The sequence below is a fragment of the Rattus rattus genome, chromosome 1 (assembly GCF_011064425.1).
Source record: "Rattus rattus isolate New Zealand chromosome 1, Rrattus_CSIRO_v1, whole genome shotgun sequence".
Classification (NCBI taxonomy): domain Eukaryota; kingdom Metazoa; phylum Chordata; class Mammalia; order Rodentia; family Muridae; genus Rattus; species Rattus rattus.
Genome location: NC_046154.1, coordinates 156,058,105 through 156,069,371, shown reverse-complemented (window position 1 = coordinate 156,069,371; position 11,267 = coordinate 156,058,105). Strand labels below are relative to the sequence as shown.

Sequence of the window (11,267 nt, the reverse complement as noted above, 5' to 3'; positions counted from 1 at the left end):
TCAGATCCCCTGGAACTAGAGCTACGGGTGGTTGCTGGGAACTGAACTCAGATCCTCTAGACAATGTGTACTCTTCACCCCTGATCATCTCTCCAGACCCCTAAGCATATAACCATTATTGAATTGTTAAAATTTCGCATTTTGAAGTGTATGCCTCTACATAAAATATTTGTTCTCTGTGTTATCAGAAGTTCTTGGTTTTTTTTTAAATAATCATTTAACTGGGGGCTTGCTTACAGTTTCGGAGGTTAGCCCATTACAGCTCACTGTTGCAGACACGAAACATACTCCTTTGTTCATAATGAGCCCCTTTCAACTACACTTGAATTAGTATCAATAAGACGAATTCTGCAGCAAAGTCCCTAGATAACCACAGAACACTGGCCTGTTTCCAGGGTAAACAACCAGGTAATTAAAGGTTGGAACTTTCAGTCCCAGCCTGGACCTCCAGGAAAGGGAGAGGCAGTCACTCATCAATGGCCATAAATGAAACTGATCGTAGGAACCTGTCGGGGAGAAAGCACTAGGACACCAGGACACCGGCAGTTTATAGAAGCAAGACTTCATTTGGATTTATGGTTTCAGGGGGTTCACAGTTGGGAAGCCATGTCAAAGGGTGGGCGTGGTGACCTAAAACGGGAGCTGAGAGCTCACATCCTCAACCACAAGCAAGAAGCAGAGACAGCCAAATGGAAGTAAGTGAGGCTTTTTAATTCCCAAATCCACTCGCAATATTTTCCCTAGCATGGGTAGACCAACTAAACCTTCCCAAACAGTGCAGCTAACTAGGGACCAAGCGTTTGAATGTCCAAGACTGAAGGCAACATTTCTCATTGGAACTGCCGACTATGTCACTGTGCCAAAGCTTCCCAGCAAAGTCAACAGGCTGGAGCAGGATGACGTCCAGGTTGTTGAGCACTAAGCACACGGGATCTGAAGCTCTCAGAATTGATGTCCTTCCAGACTCATCTTCTGGATCCTTTAAAATATCTGTTGTGGGCTAGACACAGCAGCACATTCTGGTATTTCAGAAGCTGAGGCAGGAGGATCATAAGTCTGAAGCCAGCCTGGCACGGTGGCATATGCACTGTAATCGAAACCCTTTAGCTATGGGGGATAAAGGAATCAGGGATTCAGGGCTGGCCACTGCCACACAGCAAGTTCACATTGTCCCATACTACATCCCATCCTGTTTTAAAAAACAGGTATTTCCCCCGTCCAAGGGGATCCAACATCCTCCTCTGGCCTCCATGGGCACTGCTCATACTTGGTATACACACATAAGCACCACACAAGTACACGCACACACACACACATGCACACACACACACACATGCACACACACACACACACACGCACACACGCACACACACTTCACAAGTCAGCTAGACATGGTGGTTTGTGGCTGTAATCCCAACATTTGGAAGGTTCAGACAAGAGGATTTAAGGCCAGCCTAGGCTACAGAGTAAACAGGCTATCTTGGGCTACGTAGAAAGACTCTCTCAAATATCAAAACCAAGGACAAGGAAGAAGCTCAGTTGGTCGAATGCTGGCCTAATGTACAGGGAGTCCCAGACTTGAGCTTCAGCATGGAAAGCTGGGCTTCACAGCATAGGACTATAATCCCAGCACTCCAGGAATGGAGGCAGCAGAATCCGGAGTTCAAGGGTCATTCTTGCTGCATAGCCAGTTTGAGCTAGCCTGAGCTATAAGACCTGTTATCTTAAAATTAATTAATTTAATTTAAAAAAAATTTAAAAAAACAAGCAAAAGCTTCATTTTAAAAAGTATTTTCGGGGAGGGGGAGTAAAAAAAAAAAAAGTGTTTTCAGCCAGGTATGGTGGAACATGCTTTTAATTCCAGTACTGGGGAGAAAAAGGCAGAATTCTTGGCCAGACTGGTTTACACAGTGAGTTCTATGCCGGCAAGGAACTTATTCTAAGCAAGGACCCTGTCTCAAATAAGTGCAGTGAATACAACTTAAAAAATTAAAAAGTATTACATTCGTGTGTGTGTGTGTGTGTGTGTGTGTGTGAGTGTGTGAGTGTGTGTGTGTGTACTCACACACATGCACTAGCATATACTCACAGCATGGCTGGTGTGTGGAGGTCAGAGGACGACTTACAGGATTTGGTTCTCTCCTCCAACTTGTGGGTCCAGGGCCTAGAATTCCTGTTCTCAGGCTTGGCAGTGTCACCTCACAGGTCCACAGAAGCCAGCTTCTTATCAGGTAGAGCGTCACACATCTGTGACCTGATACACTCTGCAGAAACTATAAATTCCAGAGTACTCTGGGCACAGTAATAATTACTCCTGGCCCGCCCACCCCACGCCTGCCTGCCCTCACCCCTGCCCGCCCCCACCCCCACATGTACAAACATGGCTTCTTTGGAGATACTGGAGATTAAATGTAGGGCCTCACACGAAATGCTAAGCAAGAGCTCTAGTATTGAACTGTCTCCCCTCACCCTTTGCTCCACCCCACCTCTGACAGATTCCCACTAAATTGACTGGACAGGAACTTGTGGTCCTCCTGCCTTAGCGTCCCAAATAGCTAGCATTACAGACCAGACTTTTAAAATCGTCCATATTAGAACAAATAGCCTTGTCCACCTTCGGAATTGCACAGTTATTTCTTCCTCTTCCTCCTTTCAAAATGTCTTGCTGTGTGTCCTGGAGCTCACCATAAACACCAGACTGCACCAATCCTCCTGCGTCTGTCTTTAAAGGCCGGGGTCACAGATGTGGGGTTTGCAATGCCAGCTATGACTTTACTAGTTCCTGCTCCTTGTTATCTGCTTTCTTCTCTTTTCTTCAACTGTAATTTACTCTTTAATGTAGCCCAGGCTATGCTGGAACTTAACATGTCACCCAGGATTCAGAACCTCTGCTTCCTAAATAATGTGTTTACAGCTATGAGCCACCTCCTTCTTTGACTCTCCAGACCTATCTGATATCAATTTGATTCTCAGCCCAGCCAGTTAACACTGAAAGACGATCTCTTCCCTGTTCCACAGAAAGCAGCAGCAGTTCACAGTCACCTGCAAGAGACAACGACACACCTCTGTAATCTCTCCCCAGGCTCTGTGAACTCTCCCGTCCCCTACTGCAAAATAACCAGAAGGCAGCTGACCTGACCCAGCGGTCAGACCTAACTGATAGCGATCACATCACACCAAGGACTGGCTGAACAGGACTTCGGTCAGGCTGCAGGACTCGCTGCAGTCAGGTAGCCTTGTTCTGTTTCTTCCCTCCTTTACTGTGACAGTTGATCCCAAAAGCTCTTGTCCACCAGTGCCCTGCACCCTGACTTTCCCCTGGGGCTGGCCTCCAGGAAACTCCTGCCATGACCCAACAGAGAGCCCCAAGCAGGCAGAAAGAATCCAAAAGAAAGTTGGGACTTTAACAAGTGACAGAAAGAAAGAAAGAAAGAAAGGAAGGAAGGAAGGAAGGAAGGAAGGAAGAAAGGGAGAGAAAAGCAAAAGACGGGACATGGGAAGGAGATGCCTCAGTGGTTAAGTGTTTACCACCAAACCTGAAGACCCGAGTTTGATCCCTGAAACCCCATATGATGGAGGGAAAGTACCAACTCCTGGAAGTTTTTCTCTGACCTCCACATGCACACTGTGACACACACACACACACACACACACACACACACACACACACCCCTACACACATACACACAGATGCTCTTGAACACGCACACATGCACACACTCATGCATGAACACATACACTGTGCATGCACACACATGCTCTCAAACACACACAAAGCACACACATTCACATGGACATGCATGTGTGCACTCCCACATAACACACACACTGGTTATGGTTATAATTTTTGTTTGTTTGGGGTTTTTTGTTTTTTTTTTTTTTGTTTTTTTTTTTTTTTCTTTTTTTTTTTTTGTTCTTTTTTTTCGGAGCTGGGGACCGAACCCAGGGCCTTGCGCTTCCTAGGCAAGCACTCTAACCACTGAGCTAAATCCCCAACCCCGGTTTTTATTTTTCAAAACAGGGCTTCTCTATGTAACCCTGGCTGTCCTGGAACTCACTCTGACCCGGCTGACCTCAAACTCAGCAATCTCTCTGCCTCTCTGCCTCTGCCTCCTGGGTGCTGGGACCAAAGGCATACACCACCATTGTCTGGCAGATCCCATCTCAAAAAAATCCAGGCATGGTAGTACACGCCTTTAATCCCAGCCCTTGGGAGGCAGAGGCAGGCAGATCTCTGTAAAACTGAGGCTGGCCTGATCTATAAAGTGAGTCCAGGACAGCAAGGGGGCTACACAGGGAAATCCTGTCACAAACAAACAAAACCAAACAAACAAAAACCACACGAGTGCTCAGAGGGGAGAGAGGATTTTAAAATACATTTGTACTTTAATGGGAGTGATCTTTTTTCTTTTTCTTTTTTTTCTTAAAGATTTTTTTTTTCCAGAGCTGGGGACCGAACCCCAGGGCCTTGCAATTGCTAGGCAAGCGCTCTACCACTGAGCTAAATCCCCAACCCCAAAGATTTATTTATTTATTTTACACTGTAGCTGTCTTCAGACACACCAGAAGAGGGCATCCGACCCCATTACAGATGGTTGTGAGCCACCATGTGGTTGCTGGGAATTGAACTCAGGACCTCTGGGAGAGCAGTCAGTGCTCTTAACCACTGAGCCATCTCTCCAGCCCCCTAGTGGGAGCTATTTTATATAGAGAAAGCCAAGGTAAGCAGGACTTGGAGAGCCATGCTGGAAAATCTATTTGAGCCAGAGAGTAAATGAGGGAGGGGCGGAGGTGAGAGTTGATCTGAAATAAGGCAAAGGAGGAGAGCACCCAGGTACAGATCCTGGTAAGTCTTGTAACTGCCAGCAGTAGAAGACAGTTCTTGTATTGGTTTTTGAGGTGCTAGGGACTGAACCCAGAACCTCATGCCTGTCAAGCAGGTACTCTACCCCTGACGATGTATCTAATCCTCTTTTTCATTTTTTTTTTTTTTTAAATCTGTAGGGGGGGTGTGCCACTGCACACATCTGAAGGCAGGAGTCCGTTCTCCCTTTTGTACCCTGCGATCCTAGGAACTGAACTCAAGTCAGGTTTGAAAGCAAGCACCTATCTCACTGAGACATCTCTCTCACTGGTCCCTGCTTTTACTTTTAATTTTGAAACAAGAGTATCATTAAGTTAATCAATTTATTCACCAGGCCCAGGTGGTTACCGTAAATTAAGACCAATCAAGCTGGGTGTGGTGGTGATTCAGGCAAGCATAGGGAATAGTTTATCAGTCTGGGACTCTGCTTGGCTTGGGCTGTATATACATTCCTCTCCTAATAATATACCTAGTAACCTAAGACTCCCGCTGGCTGCACGTACCCCTCATTTTCACCTTTTTTTTTTTTTTTTTTTTTTTTTGTTCTTTTTTTTTCGAGCTGGGGACCGAACCCAGGGCCTTGCGCTTCCTAGGCAAGCGCTCTACCACTGAGCTAAATCCCCAACCCCTCATTTTCACCCTTAAGGTAAGTTTCTCCTCGCCTAACAACCATCAAGATCTCCCACCCACTTTGGGCCAGTAAAACTGACAAGTTGTTCAGTCCTCAGGGACTGACTCTTGAAAATCATCCGTAGTCTTCCAAAAGCACAAAGTGAATACACACACACACACACACACACACACACACACACACACACACACACTGATTGAATAAGTAAGTGTAAAAGACTTTAATAAAATAACTGTGGGGACTGATAAGGTGGATCGGAAACTAAAATCGTTGGCCGGGCTTTCCCAGAGGACCCGATTTGAGTTCCCAGTTCTCCCACAGTGCCTCACTACCTTCTCTAACCCCAGTTCCTTTTCTGGCCTCCTTGGGCACCAGGCATGCATGTGGCACACATGTTATATAGAGGGGAAACTCCTGCATACATAAGGTAAAATAAAAAATGTAATTCCTTTTTCAAGGACAATTTCTTTCCCTCCTCCTCCTCCTCATTCTGGTTTTTTGGTTTTATTTGTTTGTTTGTTTGTTTGTTTGTTTGTTTGTTTTAGAACAGGGTTTCTATGTGTAGCCCTGGCTATCTTTGATCTCAATTTGTAGGCCAGGCTAGCCTCACAGAGATCCACTTGCTTCTGCCTCTCCAGTTCTGGGATTAAAGGCCTGGACCACGACATCTGGGTCATGGACAGTTTCTATTCGAACGTAGTCCAGAACATATCTGGGCACAGAAGACAGACAGCTGACCTGACACACACACACACACACACACACACACACACACACCTAGCTTTGTGTATATGCCCAGTAAATCAAGCTATGTCTGCTCTCTGAGTGAACTGTAGGAGAAAATTTTAATTTGCCATCTCATGCCTAAGAATAGCTGGGTGTGCACATGACTCAGCTCAGACACATCGAGGGACGTGTGCAATACAGTAAAGCTTCTGTAAATTGTCAATTAAAAGGGAAAAACCACACAAGTCACACCCCTTACCACTGGGCCTCTCTTTTCTTTAGACCATAAAAGAAGCCTTCCGGCCATCACCCGGAGCCCAGAGTACTTTCACCCAATTTAGCAGCATCTCCAACATGGGCCATCACCTTGCCTTTAACTGAAGACTCCTTTTTATTATTTTCATTTTTGAAATTACAATATAATTACATCATCTCTCCCCTTCGTTTCCCCCGTCTCCAAAACTTCCTATATACAAATCCTCGCCCTCTTTCGAATTCATGGACTCTTTTCTCGTTAACTATTGGTTATTGCGTACTTCTATGTATACATATGGACATGCATGTCCTTAATATAACCCGCTCGGTCGGCACAGTGTTGTTTGTAGGTATGTTTTCAGGGCCAGCCTCTTTGGGATTAGATAGCCTGTTCTCTGAGGCTGTTTCTCCCACTCTGGGTGTTCCTTAGTTCCCTGTGGTTCTCAGTGTAGGGCTGAGGCTCCTGACCTCCCCTACCCTCTTCAGCATTCTGTTGTTCCTTCTTCATCTAGTGTTTGGGCCATCATGCCGTTGAGCCTGCGGCTCCAGACATTACTAGGAGACAGGATTTCACGGTAAATTCCCTGATCCCCTGGGCTCTTACAGTCGTACCCTCCTCTTCCGCAATGGCCCCAAACCGTTTCGGATGTCTCCATTTCCAATCTGTGTATACTGTATTCTTCCATTGTTTGAGTAAGACACCAAGAACCTGGAAACACTCATCCAGACCCTGACACTACCCTGCAGAATGAGACCGTTGGATCCCCATGACTTTCAGGTCCCAAAAACAAAAACGGGGGCTAATGAGAAGGCTGTCTCACACACAAATAGATAATTAAATGTAATTTAAAAATTAAAGGGGTTGGGGATTTAGCCCAGCGGTAGAGCGCTTGCCTAGCAAGTGCAAGGCCCTGGGTTCGGTCCCCAGCTCCGAAAAAAGAAAAAAAAAATTAAAAAAAGCAATAAATAAATAAATAAGCAAATAAATAAATAAATTTAAAAAAGCAAAAAATAAGGATTTGGGCCTGTGAGACAGCTCATGGGCAGGGGACCTGCTGCTAACCCTGACAACCTGAGTTTGATCTGAAGATCCACGCGGTAGACAGAGGTGACTGCCCCAATCCCTCTGATCCTGAGGAATGCGTGTGAACTCATGAGCATACCACACACACCAACTAAAAAACAACCACAGATGTCAGGGCATGCTGGGCAGTGGTGGCGCATGCCTTTAATCCCAGCGCTCAGGAGGCTGAGGTAGGTGGATCTCTGAGTTCGAGGACAGCCTGGTCTACAGAGTGAGTCCAGGACAGCCAGGGCTACACAGGGAAACCCTGTCTCTAAAAACCAAAAGGAAAAACAAATGAGTCAGGGGCAAGAGTGGGGAAAGTTAATAGGATGCAGGGAAAACAGAAAGCATTCACCAAGCCTCCCTTCTTTCAATTAATTTATTCATGGCAACAATTAATTTATTCGAGGAAGTCCTTAACAAAGCCAGTCAGCAATATGGCCGCTTTGTGCACTGTTTATAACCCGGATCCTTAGGATGCTGTTTCACTTAGAAACGAAGAATGAACTGAAGGGCCCAGCACACATATATCTTGGGGTGGGGTTGAAGATAACACAGCTAGCATTCACTAAAACGTTGAGAACAGCACAGTTCCTGAAGACTCTTGGCTGCCTCCTCTTCTTCTAATTTTTTTTTTTTTTTGAGACATGATTTCCCTATGTGTAGTGCTGAGCAGCTTGGCACTAGCAGACTGGCTGTGTAACCCAGGCTGGCCTGCCTGGCAATCTTTTTATCACAGCCTCTCCAGTGCTAGAATTACAGTTGTGAGCCATCACACCCACACCCGCCTCTTCCTCTTAGGTCCCAACAACGACTGTATGAGTAGACAGCAGAGTTCTTTTCTCTCTTGCTGGGTGGTGAACTCGGGGCCTTGAGCATGTTAGGCAACCTCTCTCCCTCTGCTCTACACCTCAACTCTACAACTGCTTTTGACCAAGGAAACCTCTTTGAGAGAACAGGGCCTTGAATTCTGTCTTGGTTAAGGTTTCTATTGCTGTGATGAAACGCTGTAACCAAAAGCAAGTTGGGGAGGAAAGGGTTTATTCAGCTTACATTCCGAATTCCAGCTTCACCGAAGGAAGTCAGGATAGGAGCACAAACAGGGCAGAAACCCGGAGGCAGGAGCTGATGCAGAGGCCATGAGGTGGGGGGTGCTGCTTACTAGATTGCTCCCCATGGCTTGCACACCATGGGGAACCATGGGGTTTCTCATAGAACCCAGGCCAACCAACCCAGCAGTAGAACCACCCACAGTGAACTGGGTCCTCCCACATCAATAACACACTAAGAAAATGCCCTACAGCAGGATCTTACTGGATGCATTTTCTCCCCCTCTCAGATGACGTTAGCTTGTATCAAATTGACATAGAACTATCCCCCACACTAAATTGAGGTGAGTGTGTGGTTATGTGAGAGGCTCTTTGATCAGGGGTTATGTGGAAAAGAAGACCCTTGGGCTGGAGAGGTGGCTCAGTGGTTAGGAGCACTGATTGCTCTTCCAAAGGTTCTGAGTTCAATTCCCAGCAACCACATGGTGGCTCACAACCATCTGTAATGGGATCTGATGCTCTCTTCTGGTGTACACACAGACAGAGCATTCATACACTAAATAACTAGATAACTAAATAACTAAATAACTAAATAAATAGATAAAGTAAACTTAATTTTAAAAAAAGAAAAGAAGGGGTTGGGGATTTAGCTCAGCGGTAGAGCACTTGCCTAGCAAGTGCAAGGCCCTGGATTCGGTCCCCAGCTCCAGAAAAAAAAAAAAAAAAAAAAAAAGAAAGAAAAGAAAAGAAAATCTTTAAGTAGCAGCATTTGGCCCTTGAGGGGAGGTGCTCCTCCACGACTGTTCCGGCTATCAATCTGGATCCGTGCTTAGAGCTAAGCAGTATCTGAATATTGAGTTACATCCCAGCACTGAAAGGAGTTTAAATCTGACCAGAATCTTTTTTTTTTCCCAGTTTCTTCTTTTTCTTTTTTCTTTTTCTTTTTTTTTTTTTTTTTCTTTTTTTCGGAGCTGGGGACCGAACCCAGAGCCTTGCGCTTGCTAGGCAAGCGCTCTACCACTGAGCTAAATCCCCAACCCGTTTCTTCTTTTTATTAACTCATACACAACTACTTGTCTTCTGGTTTGTTGAAGCAGTAAGTCAGACATCACTTGCCATAGTAATGCCTGTCAAAGTGGGTACCCATGGAAACTCCCGCACCACACTCATCAGAAGGGCATTCTCCACGAAGTCAGCTGATTTTGCTATTTTCATCCACCTTATAGTGTTTCAGCACAGTCAACTTAACCTTCTTCCTCTTCTGCTTCCTCTTCTTGAGGGTGGGATAAGACTTCCTCCTTTCCTCAGCACCACCACGACGTCTCAGCACGAGGTGGAGGGTGGACTCCTTTGAATGTCATAGTCGACAAAGTACAGCCAGCTGCCAGCTGCTTGCCAGCCAAGATCAACTTCTGCTGATCAGGAGGAATTCCTTCCTTATCCTGGATTTTGGCATTTACATTTTCTATAGTGTCCGAGGGTTCAACCTCAAGCGTGATTGGTCTCCCCTGTAAGGGTCTTCACAAAAAATCTGCACCGTTGCAGCGGCTTCACCCACGATGTCGGACCGGAAAGCCAGAATCTTTTTTTTTTTTAAGATTTATTTATTTATTATATATGAGTACAGTGTCAACTGTCTTCAGGCATAGCAGAAGAGGGAGGGCATCAGATCCCATTACAGATGGTTGTGAGCCAGCGTGTGGTTGCTGGGGATTGAACTCAGGACCTCTGGAAAAGCAGTCAGTGCTCTTGCTTTTAATAGTGTAACTGTTACATAGCAGGTCCAGGAAAGGCCAAGGGTGGATAGGCACATCCACGCAATAGCAAGTTTAAAGAATCGTTGCAAGAGGGCAAGGGATGGGGCACGTGGAGAGATGGCTCAGTGTTTGGGAGCACTTGTTCTTCCAAAGAACTAGTGTTTCTTACCCAGACCCACATGGCAGCTCACAACAATTCGTAACTCCAGTTACCAGGGATTCAACAACTTCTGGCCACCACAGATACCTAAATGTGTTTGCAGAGAAAGTCTGGTAACTTGAGTTCCATCACCCAACCCGTGTAAAAATGGAAAGAGATAATCAACTGCCCCTAAAGTCGTCTTCCAGCTTCCGTACGCACATCGTAGCAGGAACAAGTACGAACGATCATGCACACAGGAATAATAACAAATTAAAAAAAATTGTAGCAGGAGAGTGGGGACTTGGGAGGTGGAAGCAGAAAGATCGACCATTCAGAGTTCAACACCAGTGTCAGCCACATAATATACTCGAGGCCAGCCTGAGCTCTATGAGCTATATGAGACCTTGTTTCAAAACCAAAAAAATAAACAAAAGAAAAGAAAAGATTGTAGTCCATAGTCTTCGCCCAGGGGGAGGGGACAATAAATTCTCAAAATCTTGGAATGCCAATGTAAGGGTTGCGAAATGCAAGGGGTTGGGCACCAGGGGGCGCCAGTCGGACCCGTCCGGGACCCAGCAACCCAGGGTCCGGTGGGCCATGTGCGGTGACTTCTCCACTTCCCTCCTCACTGTCGCCTCCCAGTGTGAGCGTTGCTGTGCCCTTTTGGGTCCGCGGAGGAGAGGCGGGAACCGCGGCCGCCCGGACGGCGCGGTCGGTCCCTCGGAGACAGCTGTTCTCTCGGGCGGCCGTGGGGGGCAGCAGAGGGGACGGCGACAG

General features: G+C 46.2%; 1 pseudogene; it reads right to left on the bottom strand.

Moving 5' to 3' along the window:
• Positions 1 to 9,641: 9,641 nt before the first annotated feature.
• LOC116906891 lies at positions 9,642 to 11,089 on the bottom strand (annotated as a pseudogene).
• Positions 11,090 to 11,267: the final 178 nt, after the last annotated feature.